Genomic DNA, 7,588 nt, shown 5'->3' on the forward strand with positions numbered 1-7,588 from the left:
TTCAAGGGGAATAATCCGATGGCTTTCAAATCATTAAATCCTGTTTCCAACGCAATCCTGTTTCCAACGCAACATTATCCGTAAAGTAAATTTTTATCCTCTCGACGATACGTACTACCGTTACCAAAAGTTACTCATAGTTGTAATCTGCTAGATTCCGCATAAAAGAAAATTAACTTTTGCAGCAAGACAGTATTCTATGGTTTTCGGGTCACTGATTACAAATTTGGAATGAAATTTCAAAAATTCAACGTGGAAATCAGCAATGTTCTTTTGATTCATTTTCAATCGGTACTATAAAATATGCATTTTTCATATTTTTTGTGGTTTATGGTAATGAATCTCTTTTTCTTGTTTGGTTTTGGTATGAAAAAATACGTTGATAAAAATTGATCTCTTTACGTTATTACGTTTACGTTAATTCTTTTCCCCTTTGAACAAGTAAATTCACAGGGATCGGTACCCGACTTAGAAGTGAGATGGGACCTTGGGATTTCAGTTTCAATTGGAAAAAAATTATTTCAAAATATTTTAGTCCGTGGGAGAGACGAAATTCAAAAATGACTACTAAAGTCCGACCTAATGAGAATATATAAGACTACTATTACAATAGTTGGAAAATGATGGTATTTATGAAATTGATACATCACCGGATAAAATTTTTGGCGAAATTTTTTTCGTCTGTTATAGACTATTGATATAGATTCTTCCGCTTGAAGTAATCACACCTCAAAAATTGTTGGTAGGACGTTGATTAAAAATCGATGTTCGTCGAAATCTAGTATACTTTAAGAAAGTTGGTTTGAAGATTATTTTGTGAATGTCATTGTATGTAAGATCTGGAGATATGTCCTGAGAAAATGTTCGTTAAAGAGTGAAAAAAGGACCAGAGATAGAGATTTTCAGAGGAAGTCTGAAAGAAGTACGCGGTAACTCATAGTTAAATAGATACTTTTCAGCTACGTGGAAGTCCGAGGAGACGTGAACGATAAAAGAAAAAAACGGGAAGTACAAGGTTAGAATTCGGAGATAAAAATGGCAGTCTGAAGTTCTGCCGGACGTAACAGATATTCATTCGAGAAAAATTGAATCATTATTGTACTCGTTTCCACGCCACCGTAAGCGGTAGAGTATTTGGCGCGTTTTTTTTAACGTGGTATCCCCGGTAGGCCTATTCCACGAATGAGAAAGTGAAATCAACGATACAGTTTTTTCAAATTATTCTGATGATAATATTTATTTAATGTGACTGTGCCCGACAAATAACCAGTCTCGACTACTTCCGCCCCAACACAGACGCTCCCCAGACGTCCTGTTCCCACGACTAGAACTTACAATGAAGTCCAAACGCGCGACCCGCCGCCACCAGGATGTCGAGACACCGCAGTGCACCAGCTTCGTCTCAATTCCATATGCACTACTTAAATCCGGTCCCCTGGCCGGGGATCGGAGCAGCTACGTATGCAAGAGAGATATAGGCCTGGGATATGCCTACTGGCGTCACTATGCACTAGGACACAGTGAAACTTAGTGGCCGCCCAGAACGTCGTAACGTCTGGAACGACTCTACGGGTGCGCGGCCTGCTTAGAGACGAAAGCGCGGAACGGACGCAGTCTTCAACTGGAGATTTTTGTTACCTACGGAATGTTCGCAATTTGATTTTATGTGAGAGTGAGAATCAGAAATTTTTCTCAGACCTCAGTCAAGGTTAAACCGATCAGAGATTTGATGCATTTTCCGAATAAACCTCAACGTTCGAATGTTCTCCTCAAGTATCGACCACGACCTGTGAGAGGTTAGCAATTTAATTCCGAGGGAAAAACAGCCAGGACGCATTCAGACTCCCATTTCGGGGTGTGGTACATGAAGGGTTCAGACTTCGATTTCGAAGTGCGATCTCAAAATGTGAGAGGTATTCTTCGCTTCTCGCACGAAGTTGAACCAATCAGAGGTTTTCACTCCTCCGTAATGGGTGAACTGACGAGGGGATTTTCGCGTTTTCCGAATAAACCTCAACGTTCGAATGTTCTCCTAGAGTATCGACCACTACCTGTGAGAGGTTCGCAATTTAATTCCGAGGGGGAAACCGCCACGACGCATTCAGACTCCCATTTCGGGGTGTGGTACATGAAGGGTTCAGACTCCGATTTCGAAGTGCGATCTCAAAATGTGAGAGGTATTCTTCGCTTCTCGCACGAAGTTGAACCAATCAGAGGTTTTCACTCCTCCGTAATGGGTGAACTGACGAGGGGATTTTCGCGTTTTCCGAATAAACCTCAACGTTCGAATGTTCTCCTAGAGTATCGACCACTACCTGTGAGAGGTTCGCAATTTAATTCCGAGGGGGAAACCGCCACGACGCATTCAGACTCCCATTTCGGGGTGTGGTACGTGAAGGGTTCAGACTCCGATTTCGAAGTGCGATCTCAAAATGTGAGAGGTATTCTTCGCTTCTCGCACGAAGTTGAACCAATCAGAGGTTTTCACTCCTCCGTAATGGATGAACTGACGAGGGGATTTTCGCGTTTTCCGAATAAACCTCAACGTTCGAATGTTCTCCTAGAGTATCGACCACTACCTGTGAGAGGTTCGCAATTTAATTCCGAGGGGGAAACCGCCACGACGCATTCAGACTCCCATTTCGGGGTGTGGTACGTGAAGGGTTCAGACTCCGATTTCGAAGTGCGTTCTCAAAATGTGAGAGGTATTCTTCGCTTCTCGCACGAAGTTGAACCAATCAGAGGTTTTCACTCCTCCGTAATGGGTGAACTGAAGAGGGGATTTTCGCGTTTTCCGAATAAACCTCAACGTTCGAATGTTCTCCTAGAGTATCGACCACTACCTGTGAGAGGTTCGCAATTTAATTCCGAGGGGGAAACCGCCACGACGCATTCAGACTCCCATTTCGGGGTGTGGTACATGAAGGGTTCAGACTCCGATTTCGAAGTGCGATCTCAAAATGTGAGAGGTATTCTTCGCTTCTCGCACGAAGTTGAACCAATCAGAGGTTTTCACTCCTCCGTAATGGGTGAACTGACGAGGGGATTTTCGCGTTTTCCGAATAAACCTCAACGTTCGAATGTTCTCCTAGAGTATCGACCACTACCTGTGAGAGGTTCGCAATTTAATTCCGAGGGGGAAACCGCCACGACGCATTCAGACTCCCATTTCGGGGTGTGGTACGTGAAGGGTTCAGACTCCGATTTCGAAGTGCGATCTCAAAATGTGAGAGGTATTCTTCGCTTCTCGCACGAAGTTGAACCAATCAGAGGTTTTCACTCCTCCGTAATGGGTGAACTGAAGAGGGGATTTTCGCGTTTTCCGAATAAACCTCAACGTTCGAATGTTCTCCTAGAGTATCGACCACTACCTGTGAGAGGTTCGCAATTTAATTCCGAGGGGGAAACCGCCACGACGCATTCAGACTCCCATTTCGGGGTGTGGTACATGAAGGGTTCAGACTCCGATTTCGAAGTGCGATCTCAAAATGTGAGAGGTATTCTTCGCTTCTCGCACGAAGTTGAACCAATCAGAGGTTTTCACTCCTCCGTAATGGGTGAACTGACGAGGGGATTTTCGCGTTTTCCGAATAAACCTCAACGTTCGAATGTTCTCCTAGAGTATCGACCACTACCTGTGAGAGGTTCGCAATTTAATTCCGAGGGGGAAACCGCCACGACGCATTCAGACTCCCATTTCGGGGTGTGGTACGTGAAGGGTTCAGACTCCGATTTCGAAGTGCGATCTCAAAATGTGAGAGGTATTCTTCGCTTCTCGCACGAAGTTGAACCAATCAGAGGTTTTCACTCCTCCGTAATGGGTGAACTGAAGAGGGGATTTTCGCGTTTTCCGAATAAACCTCAACGTTCGAATGTTCTCCTAGAGTATCGACCACTACCTGTGAGAGGTTCGCAATTTAATTCCGAGGGGGAAACCGCCACGACGCATTCAGACTCCCATTTCGGGGTGTGGTACGTGAAGGGTTCAGACTCCGATTTCGAAGTGCGATCTCAAAATGTGAGAGGTATTCTTCGCTTCTCGCACGAAGTTGAACCAATCAGAGGTTTTCACTCCTCCGTAATGGGTGAACTGACGAGGGGATTTTCGCGTTTTCCGAATAAACCTCAACGTTCGAATGTTCTCCTAGAGTATCGACCACTACCTGTGAGAGGTTCGCAATTTAATTCCGAGGGGGAAACCGCCACGACGCATTCAGACTCCCATTTCGGGGTGTGGTACGTGAAGGGTTCAGACTCCGATTTCGAAGTGCGATCTCAAAATGTGAGAGGTATTCTTCGCTTCTCGCACGAAGTTGAACCAATCAGAGGTTTTCACTCCTCCGTAATGGGTGAACTGACGAGGGGATTTTCGCGTTTTCCGAATAAACCTCAACGTTCGAATGTTCTCCTAGAGTATCGACCACTACCTGTGAGAGGTTCGCAATTTAATTCCGAGGGGGAAACCGCCACGACGCATTCAGACTCCCATTTCGGGGTGTGGTACGTGAAGGGTTCAGACTCCGATTTCGAAGTGCGATCTCAAAATGTGAGAGGTATTCTTCGCTTCTCGCACGAAGTTGAACCAATCAGAGGTTTTCACTCCTCCGTAATGGGTGAACTGACGAGGGGATTTTCGCGTTTTCCGAATAAACCTCAACGTTCGAATGTTCTCCTAGAGTATCGACCACTACCTGTGAGAGGTTCGCAATTTAATTCCGAGGGGGAAACCGCCACGACGCATTCAGACTCCCATTTCGGGGTGTGGTACGTGAAGGGTTCAGACTCCGATTTCGGAGTGCGATCTCAAAATGTGAGAGGTATTCTTCGCTTCTCGCACGAAGTTGAACCAATCAGAGGTTTTCACTCCTCCGTAATGGGTGAACTGACGAGGGGATTTTCGCGTTTTCCGAATAAACCTCAACGTTCGAATGTTCTCCTAGAGTATCGACCACTACCTGTGAGAGGTTCGCAATTTAATTCCGAGGGGTAAACCGCCACGACGCATTCGGACTCCCATTTCGAGGAGTAGTTTTAGAATCAAGCCCTGAAGCATCATCGGCTTCTGCATCTTGAAATTTGCCATACAGCATCAGCCTCCGCGTTCATGTACTACTACGCTACTCATGCACTTACTTATCTATTTAAAAAAAAAACTCTGGAAAATAAAACCTTAATTATAGAATCGAGCCCTAAAGCATCATCGGCTTTTGCTTCTTGAAATTTGCCATACAGCATCAGCCTCCGCGTTCATGTACTACTACGCTACTCATGCACTTACTTATCTATTTAAAAAAAAAACTCTGAAAAATAAAACCTTAATTTTAGAATCGAGCCCTAAAGCATCATCGGCTTTTGCTTCTTGAAATTTGCCATACAGCATCAGCCTCCGCGTTGATGTACTACTACGCTACTCATGCACTTACTTATCTATTTAAAAAAAAAACTCTTAAAATTAAAACCTTAATTTTAGAATCGAGCCCTAAAGCATCATCGGCTTTTGCCTCTTGAAATTTGCCATACAGCATCAGCCTCCGCGTTCATGTACTACTACGCTACTCATGCACTTACTTATCTATTTAAAAAAAAAACTCTTAAAAATAAAACCTTAATTTTAGAATCGAGCCCTAAAGCATCATCGGCTTTTGCTTCTTGAAATTTGCCATACAGCATCAGCCTCCGCGTTCATGTACTACTACGCTACTCATGCACTTACTTATCTATTTAAAAAAAAAACTCTGAAAAATAAAACCTTAATTCTAGAATCGAGCCCTAAAGCATCATCGGCTTTTGCTTCTTGAAATTTGCCATACAGCATCAGCCTCCGCGTTCATGTACTACTACGCTACTCATGCACTTACTTATCTATTTAAAAAAAAAACTCTGAAAAATAAAACCTTAATTTTAGAATCGAGCCCTAAAGCATCATCGGCTTTTGCTTCTTGAAATTTGCCATACAGCATCAGCCTCCGCGTTTATGTACTACTACGCTACTCATGCACTTACTTATCTATTTAAAAAAAAAACTCTTAAAATTAAAACCTTAATTTTAGAATCGAGCCCTAAAGCATCATCGGCTTTTGCCTCTTGAAATTTGCCATACAGCATCAGCCTCCGCGTTCATGTACTACTACGCTACTCATGCACTTACTTATCTATTTAAAAAAAAAACTCTTAAAAATAAAACCTTAATTTTAGAATCGAGCCCTAAAGCATCATCGGCTTTTGCTTCTTGAAATTTGCCATACAGCATCAGCCTCCGCGTTTATGTACTACTACGCTACTCATGCACTTACTTATCTATTTAAAAAAAAAACTCTTAAAATTAAAACCTTAATTTTAAAATCGAGCCCTAAAGCATCATCGGCTTTTGCTTCTTGAAATTTGCCATACAGCATCAGCCTCCGCGTTCATGTACTACTACGCTACTCATGCACTTACTTATCTATTTAAAAAAAAAACTCTGAAAAATAAAACCTTAATTCTAGAATCGAGCCCTAAAGCATCATCGGCTTTTGCTTCTTGAAATTTGCCATACAGCATCAGCCTCCGCGTTCATGTACTACTACGCTACTCATGCACTTACTTATCTATTTAAAAAAAAAACTCTTAAAAATTAAACCTTAATTTTAGAATCGAGCCCTAAAGCATCATCGGCTTTTGCTTCTTGAAATTTGCCATACAGCATCAGCCTCCGCGTTCATGTACTACTACGCTACTCATGCACTTACTTATCTATTTAAAAAAAAAACTCTTCAAAATAAAACCTTAATTTTAGAATCAAGCCCTAAAGCATCATCGGCTTTTGCTTCTTGAAATTTGCCATACAGCATCAGCCTCCGCGTTGATGTACTACTACGCTACTCATGCACTTACTTATCTATTTAAAAAAAAAACTCTTAAAATTAAAACCTTAATTTTAGAATCGAGCCCTAAAGCATCATCGGCTTTTGCCTCTTGAAATTTGCCATACAGCATCAGCCTCCGCGTTCATGTACTACTACGCTACTCATGCACTTACTTATCTATTTAAAAAAAAAACTCTTAAAATTAAAACCTTAATTTTAGAATCGAGCCCTAAAGCATCATCGGCTTTTGCCTCTTGAAATTTGCCATACAGCATCAGCCTCCGCGTTTATGTACTACTACGCTACTCATGCACTTACTTATCTATTTAAAAAAAAAACTCTGAAAAATAAAACCTTAATTCTAGAATCGAGCCCTAAAGCATCATCGGCTTTTGCTTCTTGAAATTTGCCATACAGCATCAGCCTCCGCGTTCATGTACTACTACGCTACTCATGCACTTACTTATCTATTTAAAAAAAAAACTCTGAAAAATAAAACCTTAATTTTAGAATCGAGCCCTAAAGCATCATCGGCTTTTGCTTCTTGAAATTTGCCATACAGCATCAGCCTCCGCGTTTATGTACTACTACGCTACTCATGCACTTACTTATCTATTTAAAAAAAAAACTCTTAAAATTAAAACCTTAATTTTAGAATCGAGCCCTAAAGCATCATCGGCTTTTGCCTCTTGAAATTTGCCATACAGCATCAGCCTCCGCGTTCATGTACTACTACGCTACTC

The sequence above is a fragment of the Diprion similis genome, chromosome 3 (assembly GCF_021155765.1).
Source record: "Diprion similis isolate iyDipSimi1 chromosome 3, iyDipSimi1.1, whole genome shotgun sequence".
Classification (NCBI taxonomy): Eukaryota; Metazoa; Arthropoda; class Insecta; order Hymenoptera; family Diprionidae; genus Diprion; species Diprion similis.